General features: G+C 38.1%; 1 protein-coding gene across 2 annotated transcripts in view; it reads right to left on the bottom strand.

Moving 5' to 3' along the window:
* Positions 1–19025, bottom strand: part of SAMSN1 (SAM domain, SH3 domain and nuclear localization signals 1) — a 166848-nt gene that overhangs the window by 132891 nt on the left and 14932 nt on the right. The window lies entirely within an intron of this gene.

Here is a 19025-nt window from a genome sequence, read left to right as displayed (position 1 = left end):
TGGTTCAACATACACAAGTCAATAAACGTAATCCAGCATATAAACAGAACCAACGACAAAGACCACATGATTATCTCAATAGATGCAGAAAAGGCCTTTGACAAAATTCAACCACCCTTCATGCTAAAAATTCTCAATAAATTAGGTATTGATGGGAACGTATCTCAAAATAATAAGAGCTATTTATGACAAACCCACAGCCAATATCATACTGAATGGGCAAAAACTGGAAGCATTCCCTTTGAAAACTATCACAAGGCAGGGATGCCCTCTCTCACCACTCCTATTCAACATAGTGTTAGAAGTTCTGGCCAGGGCAATCAGGCAGGAGAAAGAAAGAAAGGGTATTCAATTAGGAAAAGAAGAAGTCAAATTGTCCCTGTTTGCAGATGACATTATTGTATTTAAAAAAACCCATCGTCTCAGCCCTAAATCTCCTTAAGCTGATAAGCAACTTCAGAAAAGTCTCAGGATACAAAATCAATGTGCAAAAATCACAAGCATTCTTATACACTAATAACAGACAGAGAGCCAAATCATGAGTGAACTCCCATTCACAATTGCTTCAAAGAGAACAAAATACCTAGGAATCCAACTTACCAGGGATGTGAAGGACCTCTTCAAGGAGAACTACAAACCACTGCTCAATGAGATAAAAGAGGACACAAACAAATGGAAGAACATTCCATGCTCATGGATAGGAAGAATCAATTTCATGAAAATGGCCATACTGCCCAAAATAATTTATAGATTCAGTGCCATCCCCATCAAGCTACCAATGACTTTCTTCACAGAATTTGGAAAAAACTACTTTAAAGTTCATATAGAAACAAAAAAGAGCCTGCATTGCCAGGACAATCTTAAGCCAAAAGAACAAAGCTGGAGGCATCATGCTACCTGACTTCAAACTATACTACAAGCCTACAGTAACCACAACAGCATGGTACTGGTACCAAAACAGAGATATAGACCAATGGAACAGAACAGAGCCCTCTGAAATAATAACACACATATACAATCAACCGATCTTTGACAAACCTGACAAAAACAAGAAATGGGGAGAGGATTCCCTGTTTAATAAATGGTGCTGGGAAAACTGGCTAGCCATATGTAGAAAGCTGAAACTGGATACCTTCCTTACACCTTATACAAAAATTACTTCAAGATGGATTAAAGACTTACATGTCAGACCTAAAACCATAAAAACTCTATAAGAAAACCTAGGCAATACCATTCAGGACATAGGCATGGGCAAGGACTTCATGTCTAAAACACCAAAAGCAATGGCAACAAAAGCCAAAATTGACAAATGGGATCTAATTAAACTAAAGAGCTTCTGGACAGCAAAAGAAACTACCATCAGAGTGAACAGGCAACCTATGGAATAGGAGAAAATTTTTGCAATCTACTCATCTGACAAAGGGCTAATATCCAGAATCTACAAAGAACTCAAACAAACCTACAAGAAAGAAACAAACAACCCCATCAAAAAGTGGGCAAAGGATATGAACAGACGCTTCTCAAAAGAAGACATTTATGCAGCCAACAGACACGTGAAAAAATGCTCATGATTGCTGGCCATCAGAGAAATGCAAATCAAAAGTACAATAAGATACCATCTCACACCAGTTAGAATGGTGATCATTAAAAAGTCAGGAAACAACAGGGGCTGGAGAGGATGTGGAGAAATAGGAACACTTTTACACTGTCGGTGGGACTGTAAACTAGTTCAACCATTGTGGAAGACAGTGTGACGATTCCTCAAGGATCTAGAACTGGAAATACCATTTGACCCAGCCATTCCATTACTGGTATATATGCAAAGGACTATAAATCATGCTGCTATAAAGACACATGCACACGTATGTTTATTGTGGCACTATTCACAATAGCAAAGACTTGGAACCAACCCAAATGTCCATCAATGATAGACTGGATTAAGAAAATGTGGCACATACACACCATGAAATACTATGCAGCCATAAAAAGGATGAGTTCATGTCCTTTGTAGGGACATGAATGAAGCTGGAAACCATCATTCTCAGCAAACTATCGCAAGGACAAAAAACCAAACACCGCATGTTCTCACTTATAGGTGGGAATTGAACAATGAGAACACATGGACACAGGGTGAGGAACATCACACACCAGGGCCTGTCGTGGGATGGGGGTAGGGGGAGGGAAAGCATTAGGAGATATACCTAATGTAAATGATGAGTTAATGGGTGCAGCACACCAATATGGCACATGTATACATATGTAACAAATCTGCACGTTGTGCTGATGTAGCCTAGAACTTAGAGTATAATTTAAAAAAAAAAAACAACAATATAAACACCAGGAGAACTTGATAAGACTTGGAGCTAATGTTAGATGCATAAATGCACATACACCAATGCATTTATGTCATATAAACATATAATCTTCCAAAATTTTTCACCAAATTTTGCTTCCTCATAGACTCCTGGAAAACAAAAGGACTCTCTTGGTCTCTGAATACTCTCCATCCTTGCCTCAATATAGATATACTCAAGATGGAAGCACTCAGAGTGTGGCTTGATCTGACTCCAAACTGATCTAGAATTGAAGGCTATTAGGAAGACTATTCTCACACATACTTGTACTTTGAAAGGTGGCTCTACAAATTGTCTGGAGGCCCATGGCCAATATCAACAGAGCTTTGTGAGGAAAGAGATCCCCCTAGCAGCGGTGGGCATTGTCATGCACAGCATGAATGCTCAATAAATGTACTAAATTGAACTAAAATTTTTAACAAGTATGAGGATGCACTAACATAAAATCAAAAACAAAAAAAAGTAAAATGATGCTGCGAGCTAATCAGGGCATAATTAATAGAAAGCTATTTCATATTATCATCTTAAGGCTAAAGGAAGCATTTTGGGAGTTAACTACGAGGATAAGTGATTCTAGGAAATGTGATACAGAAAAGGGGTTTGTGTCCCTGAGACTCCTCCCTTGTCTAGGGAGCAAGATTTCTCCTCCCATGTTGAATATCCTCACCCAAAAAGTGAGACAAAGTTTGCTCTAGTCCAGCAATAGACAGGATGGTACCAGGAGCTGAAATTATTTTTATAGGAATAGAAAGAAATTTCTGCAATAAGACTTAAAAATGTCAATTAAAACAAAGACAAATATACACGATGAAACACAACAGCATCCAATCAATGGGATAGGAGATTAAAATCATTTCATTAAAGGTTACAAATTATGCTGGATAGAAAGAATAACTTCTAGTGTTCCATAGAACTATAGGATGATTGACAATAATATAGTATAGTTTCAAGTAGCTAAAATAAGGAAGTTGAGTGTTACCAACACAAAGAAATTATATTTGAGATGATGGACGTGCTACTTACTCTGATCTGATCACTATACATGATATATATTGAAACACCACTGTATACTCCCCAAATATGTACAATTATTGTGTCAACTAAAATATGAAATAAAATAAAACAATTTTAAAATAAAAAAAGAAAAAGTTAATAGACTAATTTTTCAGTGTATCTAAGGCAATCAGAAAGATGAAAAAATATATATTGAGCTATCAACTGTATTCTCAAAACAAGAAGATTTATGTAACTGGTAACAAGTGATCACAAATGTGAAGAAGTCCTACTGCCTTCCTCCATATCTGATTGCAAATGTATGGAAAAAATCCAATGAAGGAGAAGTCTCCCAAGTTATGAATGGGATTGCTATGGCAAAGGGGAATGTTGGTAAATGTCAGAGCCCAGTCAGTTAAAAAGCAAGTTACTAAGAATGACAAGGATAAAATCCTATCCTTTTTGTGATTTCTTGATTTTACACATTTGCAGAATAATAACGGTGGAATACATACAGTATCAAGCATAGTTCTAAATGCTTTTTGTGCAGTAATTAATTTAATCCTCACAACAATCTGTAGGGTTGATACTATTACAATTAATCTCAATTTATAGATAAATTTATAGATGGGTAAACAGAGGCACAGAGCAGTCAACATTCTTGCCTAAGCTCACACAACTAGTAAGTGATAAAACTAGGGTTTTGTGCGTGGTGTCTTCATTACTACATGATACTACTTCTATGCTTGATGGCATACATACAAAATCTACCAATCATCTAGGTCATAAATTTCACAAAGAAGCACTATTGGCCAGAAGGGAGATTAGCTACAAAAATGCAGAGAAATGTAATACCACATGTCACTACTAAATAACTCAGAAAGAACACCCTTCTTCAAGCACTAATACTAATAATTTAGTACTATTTGAAGAAAAGTGTGTAGACAGCACACTGATGTGTTTTAAAGGTATTAATCATTTTGTAGCTGCCATCATCATCATCAAAGAATGCCCAGCAATTTATGACAGCACAGTTAATTAAAAGTGGACACTTCAGGAACCAATGAATTTAGATGACAGACTGTGCATTAGAGGCACCCCCCGCCCCAGCATATTACTGTAATAATGTTATGGTTCTCAGGGAAAAGAGATTTTATTCTCCTGTGAGAATAAAATGAAGAAGGAAAAGCAACTATCAGCTCTTTCTGATGGGAAAAGTAAGGCTTTCTTGCAAGCCTGTCCAGCTCTTGTCTTCAAGTTAACAACCCCATACGGCTAATGAATTCTGGTTTCTCTAAGAGGGTGGTATACAGCATCCACACACAGCCTCTCATCGCAGGGCAGGTCCTGTAGCTTATAGTGCCTGGAGAATGCACAGGGGCCATAATCCATCAGGAAGAGGGCTGGTAAATTGCACGAACTTTGCCATTTGTCTGCTAGTGTGCGAAGAGAGCTTTATGTCAATCCTAAAGCAACAAACTCTTCTCAGAGCACTATAAATATCCAGGATGGCAAAGCAGGTTACCTAGGGGATGGTTATTTGCATTATAAAAGATTCCTCCTTTTCAAAAAGATTCCCTTCCAGATGTGTTAAAACAGAGGTCTCTTAAGTGTCCTTAAATGTGATTTATAAAATTATATTTACACAAGGTTTTAGAAAGAGAAAGAACAACTAATGTTTATTAAGTGCCGTGTTTCCTGCCACTTATTATCTTCTTTAATCTTCACAGCCACAAATGAAAGAAAAGCAAGCCAAACAAACTTGCAAAAAAATGTGATAGGAAATCCGATGGGTAAAAATGTCAAATTCCAGGCCAGGCGCAGTGGCTCACGCCTGTAATCCCAGCACTTTGGGAGGCCGATGTGGGTGGATTATGAGGTCAGGAGATCGAGACCATCCTGGCTAACACACGGTGAAACCCCACCTCTACTAAAAATACAAAAAAATTAGCCGGGCGTGGTGGTGGGCGCCTGTAGTCCCATCTACTCGGGAGGCTGAGGCAGGAGAATGGCGTGAACCCGGGAGGCAGAGCTTGCAGTGAGCCGAGATAGCGCCACTGCACTCCAGCCTGGGTGACAGAGCAAGACTCCGTCTCAAAAAAAAAAAAAAAAAAACGTCAAATTCCATCTTTGCAATGGAAAAGCACTGAACTGGTGCCCCAGAACCTGGCTGACTCTCCCAGGGCTGCTACTAAACTGGACAAGACCCAGGAGCCCCTGAGAGCTCAGTCAGGTGTCCATGTATAAAACGAAGGCTGATGAACAGGAACTTTAAAATCCCTTTCTGAAGAAACAATCCGTGCTTCCTGATCTACAGTAGTTCAGTCCAATGTCAGTAGCGATGACAAATGCTTTTAAGAGAAAATTAAAGTAGGAACGGGCTTTTTTGCTTTACAGCTCTTTTTTTTTTTTTTTAAAGATGATTAAAGAGATACCCATAGCTTTCATCAGATTCAATTAGTAGTTCTCCTGTAAGCCTAGGAAATAAAAAAAAGAACAGAGCACAATTAACCTTAATCTATTGATTTCATTTTATTTTAACATATGTCTCTATTTACGGGACAAAACCAATTAAAACTACCGAAAGGTTTTCATACAGGAATTGGTGGCAGAAGAACAGCTGTACATAATCGTAGCTATAACAAGAAACAATACAAATGAAAGAAAAGTGCAGTGTTTTTAGTCAACGTAATCTGTGTTTTATATATTGGCTTGTTATGAGTCATTATACAATCTCAAAATCAAGAAAAGGATTACGTGCACTGTTTCGACATTGACTCCTCTTGTCCACAGTTTCATGAAGACCCAGCTGATGGATGCCATTGTTAATCTCATCTTCTTCCTTTAGTGTCTATGCTATTAATAGCTATGTCAATGCTGACGGTAATATAAGACAGAACAAGAATCTCTCAATTTTAATAGTTTAAGTCAAGTAAGAAATGCAGTTAAGTGGTTAGAATACCAACCTGGGAGTCACCTACTTTGACTTCTCCATTACTCACCTATTCTAAGATGACATGTCACATTTCAATGTGTCCATTTACCCATTTATAAGACACTAGACTCTAAGTGGTTTTTTAAGACCTTTTGTGAAAGGTTCTGGGACACTGTGCAGTGATAACATCTTCAACACCTCTCTTTCATCATTTTTAACTCTAGTTCTTCCTTTTTAAGCTAAGCTTAAATCTCATGTTCTCCATGGGACTTGTACCATTAAACTACGAACCACAGTTATGTACTTAGAGTTAACACCTGCTATTGATCACTTACCTTGTCCCAGCCTTCCTGCTAGTAGTATAAAATACATTGTCACTTTTTATTCTCACCTGATAATTAAGAGGTAACAAATAGTTTTCTCATTTTATAGGAGAAGAAACAAGGGCTTAAAGAGTTTAAGGAACTTGTCCAAGATGGGATTTGTTTTTTGTTTTTTGTTTTTTTTCTTTGAAACAGAGTCTTGCTCCGTCACCCAGGCTTTCTGGGTTCAAGCAATTCTCCTGCCTCAGCCTTCCGAGTAGCTGGGATTACAGGTGCCCACCACCATACCCGGCTAATTTTTTGTATTTTTAATAGAGATGGGGTTCACCACATTGGCCAGACTGGTCTCAAACTCCTGACTTCGTGATCTGCCCACCTCCGCCTCCCAAAGTGCTGGGATTACAGGCATGAGCCACCGTGCCCTACCCAAGATGGGAATTTTATAATGTTTGTTTGACTTCCTCCCCCAAATTTTATGCTTCTAATTACTGTATGGCATTATTTCTAGGAATTCCTTCTGGAGATTCTTATAGAAGTTATGCTTGATACTTATAAATCAGAATTTAATCACAGTTACTTATGTTACTCTCTAGATATTTTGAATATATATTTTCTTGCTGAAGTGGACATCTGTCTTTCACTGATCTGAAAATCAATGTGTAGAAGAAGGAATAAGAAGAGGAAGAGAAGAAAAAAGAGAAGTAGGAGGAAGGAAGGCAGGAAGGAAGGAAGGCAGGAAGGAAGGAAGGAAAGAAGGAAGGAAGGGAGGGAGGGAGGGAAGGAAAGAAAAAAACACATTTAACTTCTCTCACTACTAGAATAAGATATGTTGTTTAGGTCACATCTATCACAGATGCTAACTGAAGACACTGATACAAAACCTGACTAACATAGGGAAACAGCAAGGTGTGTGCATCTATTTTTAATGTCACAAACTTCAGTGGAGAGAGTGTGGTTCTGGATCCAGCTATTGTGGTAGTAGCTTCTTGATTTGGCCACTTCCTAACTGTGATAGAAGCAGCAGCAGCCGGGCGCGGTGGCTCACGCTTGTAATCCCAGCACTTTGGGAGGCCAAGGCGGGTGGATCACGAGGTCAGGAGATCGAGACCATGGTGAAACCCCGTCTCTACTAAAAATACAAAAAATTAGCTGGGCGTGGTGGCAGGCGCCTGTAGTCCCAGCTACTTAGAGAGGCTGAGGCAGGAGAATGGCGTGAACCCGGGAGGCGGAGCTTGCAGTGAGCCGAGATTGCGCCACTGCACTCCAGCCTGGACGACAGAGCGAGACTCCGTCTCAAAAAAAAAAAAAAAGAACCCGCAGCAATCTTTGGTGGCTGGTTTATACTGTGCCTTCTCGGTGTAATCCCTGCAAGCTTAGAGTATGTGTTTTGAGTTCCCAATAATTCTGGGCTCTCTATAACCTGTAGTATATTCCTTTCTGCTGAAATTAACTAGCATTCATTTTATATCTGCAAATAACCCTGATCAATATCTTGTCACATTAGTTTTAGTTCCCATATTAGTTATTTATTGTTGTGCAACAAATTACTCCCAAATTTAATGGCTTAAAAAATACATGTTTATTATCTCAGAGTTTCTGTGGATTAAGAATATGGGCCTGACTTAGATGGGTTCTCTGTTCCATGGTCACTCACAGGATTGTAATCAATTGCTGGCCCAAAGGTTTAAGGTTTCATCTGAAGGTTCAGCTAGGCAAAGGATTCTCCTTTAATTTTACTCAGTGATTGTTGGCAGCATTCAATTTCCTGAAGGCTGTTGGGCTGGAGGCCTTACTTCATTGCTGGCTATAGACCGAATGCCTTTCCTAATTCCTTATCATGCAGGTCTCTTCCACGTGGAATCTGGCTTCATCAAAGTGTGCAAAAGAAGAAAGCAACAGAGGCAGTCTGCTAGCCCATCTTTTGTACCCTAATCACAGAAGTGACTTCCTGTCACCTTTGCCCTACTCTATTGGAATCAAGTAACATGCAAGGATGAAGATTACACAAGGACATAAATACCAAAAGGCAGATGTTATGGTTAATTTATTTTATGTGTCAACGTGGCTAGGCCACAGTACCCAGATATTTAGTGAAACACCAGTCTAGATGTTGCTTTCTCTCTCTCTCTCTCTCTAAACACACACACACACACACACACACACACACACACCATGCACACCCTATTAGTTCTGTTTCTCTAGAGAACTCTGATTAATACAGTGGGGTTCATTGAGGTCCTCTTAAAATTTTGCCTTCTGCAGTACCAAAAGGAAAGTAATAGAGTTTAATGTTGGACAACGCTCCACTGCAAAAAAATCTCAAATGTATTTATGGAGCCATTTTAGTGCAGCATGGGGCCTTAAAAAACATCTGGCCTGGCCGGGCGCGGTGGCTCACGCTTGTAATCCCAGCACTTTGGGAGGCCAAGGTGGGTGGATCACGAGGTCAGGAGATCGAGACCACAGTGAAACCCCGTCTCTACTAAAAATACAAAAAAATTAGCCAGGCGTAGTGGCGGGTGCCTGTAGTCCCAGCTACTCGGAGAGGCTGAGGCAGGAGAATGGTGTGAACCCGGGAGGCGGAGCTTGCAGTGAGCCAAGATTGCGCCACTGCACTCCAGCCTGGGCAACAGCAAAAAAAAAAAAAAAAAAAAAAAAACAAACATCTGGCCTAACTCTGTTCGTTTATAGAGGTAAAAACTGGGTTCTGGATGGTAATGACTTAATGAAGTTCTATTTAGGAACCAAGCCAGGAGGAGAACTCAGTTTTCTATTTTGATGCTCTTACTATTGTCTGATAAGTTATCCCAAGTTGAAAGTGGAGAATTATACCTGGTGGCCTAATACTGATTATAGTAAAGGAAAATCTTCATGGACTAATGGAGCAGGGTAGTTCTACCCTTCAGTTGTTCTTCCCATAATGGGCAATGGTTTTGTGCTGGTGCCCTCTATCCTTCAGCCGAAACTCCCTAATGATCAGTAGCGTGCATATCCAAGTCAGCCGTCTGAGGTCATGGATGCTGCCTTTGGCTATGAAATAGAACAAAACTAACTAGCCATGAGGGGATTAACCCCTGACCTTGGCCCCATTAGTGCTGAGCTCTAACCAACTGTTGGACACATATCATATTGTTTGTCTTTAAAACTATGCTTGAATCTGCTATATTACTTTCTCATTAACATCTAGTAGCTGGGAATAATTTAATGGATTTTTTCCAGTGCTTTTTATCAGTACAAAATGTTGATGAATAAGTATATAAAAAATTAAACTTGGATTTTTAAAATATTTAATTATATTATTATCATTATCCCTATTTAATAAATGGTGCTGGGAAAACTGGCTAGCCATATGCAGAAAACTGAAACTGGACCCCTTCCTTACACCTTATATACAAATTAACTCAAGATGGATTAAAGACTTAAATTTAAAACCCAAGACTATAAAAAAAAAAACCCTAGAAGAAAATGTAGGCAATACCATTCAGGACACAGGCACGGGCAAAGATTTTTGTTTTGTTTTGTTTTGTTTTTTTTGAGACAGAGTCTCTCTCTGTCGCCCAGGCTGGAGTGCAGTGGTGCAGTCTCGGCTCACTGCAAGCTCCGCCTCCCAGGTTCACGCCATTCTCCTGCCTCAGCCTCTCCAAGTAGCTGGGACTACAGGTGCCCGCCACCTCGCCCGGCTAATTTTTTGTATTTTTAGTAGAGACGGGGTTTCACCGTGGTCTCGATCTCCTGACCTCATGATCCGCCCGCCTCGGCCTCCCAAAGTGCTGGGATTACAAGCGTGAGCCACCGTGACCGGCCAGGCACGGGCAAAGATTTTATGATGAAATCACCAAAAGCAATTGCAACAAAAGCTAAAATTGACAAATGGGATCTAATTAAACTGAAGAGCTTCTGCACAGAAAAAGAAACTATCATTGGAGTGAACGGGCAATCTACAGAATGGGAGAAAAGTTTTGTAATCTACCATGTGACAAAGGTCTAATATCCAGAATTTCCAAGGAACTTAAACAAATTTCCAAGAAAAAAAATAAACGGCCCCATCAAAAAGTAGGCAAAGGAGATGAACAGATACTTCTCAAAAGAAGACATTTATGCAGCCAACAAACATGAAGAAAAGCTCAACATCACTGATCATTAGAGAAATGCAAATCAAAACCACAATGAGATACCATCTCACGCCAGTCAGATGGTGATTATTAAAAAGTCGAGAAAAAACCGATGCTGGCAAGGATGTGGAGAAATAGAAAGGCTTTTACACTGTTAGTGGGAATGTGATTAGTTCATCCATTGTGGAAGAGAGTGTGGTGATACCTCAAGGATCTGGAACCAGAAATACCATTTGACCCAGAAATACAATTTGACCCATATATCCCATTACTGGGTATATACCCAAAGGAATATAAATCATTCTATTATAAAGATACATGCACACTTCTGTTTATTACAGCACTATTCACAATAGCAAAGACATGGAACTAATCTAAATGTACATCAATGATAGACTGGAAAAGAAAATGTGGTACATATACACCATGAAATACTATGCGGCCATAAAAAGGAATGAGATCATGTCCTTTGCAGGGACATGGGTGAAGCTGGAAGCCATTATCCTCAGCAAACTAACACAGGAACAGAAGACAAAACATCACATGTTCTCACTTGTAAGTGGCTGTTGAACAATGAGAACACATGGACACAGGGAGGGGAACAACACACACCAGGGCCTGTTAGGGAGCAGTGACGAGGGGAGGGATAGCATTAGGACGAATACCTAATGTATGCGGGACTTAAAACCTAGATGATGGGTTGATAGGTGCAGCAAAACACCATGGCACACATATACCTATGTAAAAACCCTGCACGTTCAGCACATGTATCCCGGAACTTAAAGTGAAAAAAATTTTTAAAAAATTTAAAAGGAAAAGAAAATCCTGAAATATGAATTAGTAGGTGAAAAAATGCCACTATAATAGATGTTCTTGTTTACAGCTGTCTACGTTTGGTGGGAAATCTAAGGCTGAATTGTCAAACACTGCACTACACCTAGGTGTTTGAGGCAATTTGTGGAGATTAAAAGCTTGGGTTTTCTAATGCACATCAACAATAAATCCTGTTGCTTCTTCTTGTCCAGTACAAATCAATACTTTTAGATAAGAAGCATTGATTACAAATTATTTTAAGCAGTTATTTTAAAATAACATCCAAGATTAAGTGAGAGTTTGACTTAAAGTCATTTAATCAAGGATACTAAATTAAAAGATTACTCTGCCCAGGTATGGTGGTTTGCAGAAGGAAAGGTGATGATCATTAGTATGCACCATGCGAGGTGCTTAAAGTGGTTTACAACATTTGATGCTTGCTGCAAACCAAGAGACAGAATTTATTATTATTATTATTATTATACTTTAAGTTCTAGGGTACATGTGCACAATGTGGTATACATGTGCCATGTTGGTTTGCTGCACCCATCAGTTCATCATTTACATTAGGTATTTCTCCTAATGCTATCCCTCCCCCAGTCCCCCACCCCACAACAGGCCCCAGCGTGTGATGTTCCCTGCCCTGTGTCCAAGTGTTCTTTGTTTAATTCCCACATATGAGTGAGAACATGCAGTGTTTTGGTTTTCTGCAAGAGACAGAAATTTTTATCCATATTCTCTTGCTCAGAAAACTTAGGGTCAAAGAAATTCAATCACATCCCCAAAGACACAGTTCCCAGTCTGAGAGCAGAAATAAAATGTAAGTCTATTCACCCATCTCAAGTTCTTTTCACTATGTTCTCTAGATATCAGAATATATTTAGCACATATATTATAAGGTTGGGTTATTTTTCCTACCATTGTTCCCTCTTCCTCACTTCTCATCTCCCAAAAAGACACTCTTCTAATCATCCCCTCTTAATCTCTCTCACTCTTGTGTACACGTGCATGCACATAACCCCCCACCCCACTGCCACCACGCACACTTGTGGCAGAGAGACCAAAAAGCAGGACTACTACTTGGGATCCAGAACTCCAGCATAGACTCCATCTGTCACTGCAGTCAAGTCACTAATCTCAGCTGCCTCATTGGTAAACAGATATGTTTCCTATAATTTTATCTCTAAGTGTATAACTGGCCAGGCGTGGTGGCTCAAGCTTGTAATCCCAGCACTTTAGGAGGCCGAGGCAGGCGGATCACGAGGTCATGAGATCAGGAGATTGAGACCATCCTGGCCAACATGGTGAAACCCTGTCTCTATTAAAATACAAAAAATTAGCTGGGCATGGTGGTGCACACCTGTAGTCCCAGCTACTCGGGAGGCTGAGGCAGGGGTGGGGTTGGGGGTGGAATCGCTTGAACCCGGGAGGTGGAGCTTGCAGTGAGCCAAGATCATGCCACTGCACTCCAGCCTGGGCAACAGAGCGAGACTCCGTCTCAAAAAAACAAACAAACAAAAAGTGTATAACTGTTTATTATCAAGTATTGTTATACTTTAACATCTGTGCTCTTTCAAAAAGTATATAACTAATTGCCTATCATCAAACATTTTTATACTTTAACATCTATACTTCCCTAAGTGAAGAGGAGAATTGATAATATCTGGTTACTTTTATTCCTCTGCACCATCAGCAATTTCAAGCCTTCAATCCTACCTTGTCCAATATGGCAGCCATCCATAGTCTCAAGTGGCTATTGAGTGCTTAATATGTGGCTGATACAACTTAGGAAGTGAATTTTAATTTAATTTAATTTAAATTTTAATTTAAAACCAAAGGTGAGATTTTTTTCGCTGGGACTGATTGCACTATAAGCATTGAAGTTTCAGCATCTGAACTGAAATGTGCTCTTAACTATAAAATACACATCAGATTTCAAAGTGTTAGTTTAGAAACCAGCATACAAAAATCTCATTAATTTTGTATTAATCACATGTTGAAATGATAATACTTTAGCTATATTGGCTTAATTCAATATATTATTAAAATTAATTTAACCTGTCTCTCTTTTTAAAACATTTTATTTTGACAACTAGAATAACTAAAATGTGTGAGTCACATTATATTTCTAATGGACAGGGCAGCTGTAATTGTCTTTTAGCAATGTAATAGGTCCAAGATGGGGTTTGGATATCTGTTTGTCTTCAGGTAATCCTTCAGTTCAGCTGCTATTGAGAATGACTGACAGAAGTTACAGCAAAGATTTTGTGTATCAACTCCTTTGTTTGTGATTTATTCTCTAAAATAATGTGATTAAATAATCTTGCTTTTTTTTGGTCATCTGTCTGTATCTTAACTGAAAAAAAAAAAGTTCTTAATCTATTAACAGTTTACAGGACCCAAGTATTGCAGAGGGGTTGTTATATCCAACTAATTTTAAACATTACCATAAAGCTGTGCCTGGGGCCGGCTTTACACAAATTATATTCTCTAGAGACAAAAGAGAGCCACCTTCTGAAAGCCAGCCATCCTTCACGTACACTGCAAAGGAGTTCCAGTGGTGAGATGGCACTGTTTTTGTGTGTGTGTGCTTTGGTTTGAGTCTAGTGACAACAGTTATGATAAGGATTAAAGACCCTGGGAGGGGAGAGTGGTGGACATAGTAGACTTCCCCTTAACATTCCCCCACCTACCTTCTGGTGTGTCTTTCTCTTTGCGAAAACCAGAAGACTAAAAACCGTATTATATACATTCCCGCAAAGCTTGGCTAGCAGATATGATTTAGACTTGGCAGATTCTATGCATCCATGTGAAATTTGGAAAGTGGGATGTGAACGTGGAGGCCACATCCAGTAGCCATGTTAAAGGAAATGAGGAAAATTTCCTTTTTACCTAAAATATATCAAATATTATCACTTCATCAAATCATCATTACAAAATTATTAATAACCTATGTTTTACTCATTTTTTTCATATGAAGTCTTTAAAACATATTATATATTTTACACTTCTTGTCCATCTGCATTTGGACTAACCACTTTTCAAGTACTCAATTGCCACCTGTGGTTGCACAGTGTAGCTCTAGGGCCGGGGTTAACAAACTTGTTCTGTGAAAATCAGATAGAAATATTTTAGGTTTGTGAGACACAGTTTCTATTGCATTCTATTGTCTCCTTTTTCTTGTTTCTGTTTTTAAAGATACTTTTAAAAATCTAAAAGCCATTTTTACCTCGTGCATGATCCAATTACGGGCTGCCTAAGGCTATGATTTTCAGTCCCTACTCTAGAGTGTGAAAATCAGCCCTTCTGAGGGTTCTCTAACTTCTATGCTAAATCCTGCCTGCTTCTAGTAGCAAGAGTAGATTCTGTTTTCCACAGTTGAATTTGGCAAATTTATAGAGAACATTATTCACCTCGTTCTACAGTGTAAGGAAACGGAGACTGCAAGACTTTAAGCAACTTTCCAAGGTCATATAGCTTCTAAGTGACAGAGTTAGAAAGAGAATCCATAACTGCTCAAATCCAAAGCTGAAAATTTTATGCACTGCATCATTGGCTCTCCATTATTATTAAGACTTTCTTTAGCTTGAGTAATGAACCTTCACTGATCCATTTATTTGGCTTACAAATATTTATTGAATGACCACTATGCAAAATATATGAATAATAGGAACAATGCCTTTGATCCACATTTAAGCACATTTTTTAAAAGGCTCAAGTTTTTGCTATGGTGAATAGTGCCACTACAAACATACATGTGCATGTGTCTTTATAGCAGCATGATTTTTAATCCTTTGGGTATATACCCAGTAATGGGATGGCTGGGTCAAATGGTATTTCTAGTTCTTGATCCATGAGGAATCGCCACACTGACTTCCACAATGGTTGAACTAGTTTACAGTCCTAAATGTCCAACAACGATAGACAGGATTAAGAAAATGTGGCACATGTACACCATGGAATACTTTGCAGCCATAAAAAATGATGAGTTCATGTCCTTTGTAGGGACATGGATGAAGCTGGAAACCATCATTCTGAGCAAACTATCGCAAGGACAAAAAACCAAACACCGCATGTTCTCACTCATAGGTGGGAATTGAACAATGAGAACACATGGACACAGGAAGGGGAACATCACACACCGGGCACTGTTGTGGGGTGGGGTGAGGGGAGGGATAGCATTAGGAGACATACCTAATGCTAAATGACGAGTTAATGGGTGCAGCACACTATCATGGCACATGGATACATATGTAACAAATCTGCACGTTGTGCACATGTACCCTAAAACTTAAAGTATAATAATAATAAAATTAAAAAAAATAAATAAATAAAGGCTCAAGTTTTCTATCAATTTATGAGATACAAAATGAAGTGGAAAATTGACAATTATTTGCTTACTTCAATCAATGTAGACAGCAAGTCAGATAATTCAGACTTGATCCAGTTAACCCCAAATTGGCAGAGATACAAACATTTTGTGTTCTCTGTCTTAATCTGTTTTGTGTTACCATAACAGAATACCTGAGACTGGGTAATTTATAGCAAACAGGAATTTACTGGCTCACAGTTCTGGAAGCTGAGAAGTCCAAGACAGAAGGGCCACATCTCGTGAGGACCTTCTTCCTGTGTCATTCCATGGCAGAAAGCAAAAGGGCAAAAGAGGGCAAAACAAAGAGAACAAGAGAGGGCCAAACTTGGCTTTTATAACAAACCCACTCTCGATAACAAACTCACTCTCATGATAATGACATTAATCCATTTGTAAGGTTAGAGCTGTCATGATCTATTAATCTCTTCTTAAAGGTCCCACCTGTCAATATGATTGCACTGGGGATTAAATTTCCAACACATGAACTTTAGGAGAGACATTCAAACCATAGCATTCTCACTCTTTTTCTAATTCAAACACTTTGTGAGCTTCAGACATAAGGAGATACTAAAATAGATAAAGAATCAAGCAGTTACAGGCTACATTTAAAATAACATTATGGAATGATCAGTCCTTAGGCTAATATGTTAGTTTTTTTTTCAGCGCATTTACTTAGCTGCATGCTTGTTCACTCCCGCTAGTTTTTGGCAGTTGTCCTCCAACACTTTATGCCTTTCCTAATATACTGCAAGTGGATCACTTATTATTTCTCTTTTAAACATTTAATAATGTCCCATATCTTAAATCGGTTTCTCTTTGGACGAGCTATCCATTATCAACCTTCCTGAAACTGCAATTAAAATACAAACTAGATATTTATGATGATGTATGATATTCTTCATTTAAAACCCCCAAATAAACCTCTTTCTGTTCAATGCCTCTACCCTATAATTGTACATATGAACTACACTGGATCATCTCTTTTGAGAATATTGATGATCTTATGTTCATCTATGGAATTCCCACTATGTTCAAAGCAGTGATATCCAAAGGGTGAAATTCCTAGTAAGTATGAATAAATAATATATTTCATAAGGGAAGCCAAAAGCCAAGGATTCTTCTCTCATTTTGATTTTCCTTTTTCAATTCATGTGGCAACTGACATTACTTTTATTAAGGGCTATAGTTTCCTCCGTAACAAATAGTTGTATTGTCAGGTTGGTTCTAGAGATTTTGGGAGTAACTCTCTTCTCTGGAAAGGTTACAAATACCCAGATCAAGGACTGGGAGCTTGAGCCATAACTCCATTAGCTTTAGGGGTGATTTCAGAGTATTTCTGAAGAATCAGTCCAAATGGAATAATATTTTTTTTTTGGTACTGTTAAGTGTGGTCCGAAACTTTTTTTCCTTACGTCAAGATGGAGGAAGGAAGTGCCAATACCAGGAGAAAAGGAAAAAAATTATTCCTCAAAGGCTGAGAAGGAAATTTAGGACAGCTCCAAACCATTAACTGGGGTTACTAAGAAAGCAGGTACTTAAAATATTTTGATTTAATTATTCAAAAAATTGACTTTATTCGTCTAAGCTGTGAAATAATTTTCATTAGGAATATAATAAGTATTAATAATAATTTGATCAGAATGGCATAATTCAAGAGCTAAAAGGTGAAATCGAGGGTTGAACTGACTTTTCAGTATGCCTGTATACATACATATATGTTTGTATGTATACATATGTTTTTAATTAAATGCTGAGAAATTACAGAAAGAGACAGAGCTATAGCAATTTAAATCATGTTTTTATCATTCTCGTCTTCTTTTGCAATATAAATGAAGTTTGAAAAAATTTTAGTAGACTAGTTGGCCATGAAATGGTTCGGTTTTTATGCATATTCACTAAACTCACAAATTTAAGAAAGTATCTTCAGGCTTTTCAGCCTATTCAATTTTTCTTTTTAATTATAGGGTGAAAATGCTTATGAACAATTTGCAATGTCAATTGACAGCCTCCCTGTGAATAGTTTATATCTCTCACACTAATATGTGCAAAATATCATTGCCCCCTCTTATGCATATCTAGCAACACCAACATCTTAGAGGCACTCAAAAAGGTGTAAAGGTAAGGGAAGAGTTTCCACTGCATTAAAAATATTTTTGTATTATTTTTATGTTACTGAGACTTATTATTATAATAACTTGCTTTCTAACATTGCTTTCTAATTGCTCCAAACTTTCAAAAAACCAAAACTTTGAAAGCTATGATAACAAGCCATTTTCAATGTACCCAAAGAACAAAATAGGTATATGTGAAGGTAAGTGCAAAACTTAAAAGTAATTTGTTGTTACCCTTTCTCTAAAGCAAAAAAGATCTGAGTTTGAATCCTGATGCATCCTCTCTTTGAGTGGGCAAGTTATTTAACCTTTTCAACATTTCTAAATCTCTCTAAAATTGTTGTGAGAATAAACAAAATAATTTCATGTACACATATATTACCTTACAAAAATAAGGTACTGAATAAATGATCATTATTATTTTTTGTGTTATCAGGAAAAGTGTGATTTTAAGGACAGGAAGTGGCATCTAAATCTGTAAGTATATGGATGTTCCTTATCTGTAGTAGACATAGGCTGTTTTATATTGTCCTAAGCCACAACAAAAGTAAAAGAAGTTTATATGTATTAAATTATAGTTGACCCTTTAACAACATGGAGGTTAGGGTTGTTGACACCCCATGTATCCAAAACTTTCATATAACTTTTGACTCCCTAAAAACTTTACTAATAGTCTACTATTGACCGGAAGACTTACTGATAACATAAATAGTCAATTGATACACATGTTGTACGTTATATGTATTATATGCTGTATTCTTACATGTAAGCAAGCTAGAGAAAAGAAAATGTTAATAAAAACATGAGCATTTATTACATTTATTATTCATTAAGTGGCAGTGGATCATCATAAAGGTCTTTATTCCTGTCATCTTCACATTGAGTAGGCTGAGGAGGTCGAGGAATAGGAGCAGTTGTGGCGAAAGAAAATCTGCGTATAAGTGGACCTGCACAGCTTGAACCCATGTTGTTCAAGGGTCGACTGTATTTTAAATACAGATCAATTGCCTAA

This window comes from Hylobates moloch, unplaced genomic scaffold (assembly GCF_009828535.3).
Source record: "Hylobates moloch isolate HMO894 unplaced genomic scaffold, HMol_V3 SCAFFOLD_14, whole genome shotgun sequence".
Taxonomy (NCBI): Eukaryota; Metazoa; Chordata; class Mammalia; order Primates; family Hylobatidae; genus Hylobates; species Hylobates moloch.
Note: the sequence above shows the minus strand (reverse complement) of the source record. Positions and strands in the feature narration are given on the sequence as shown.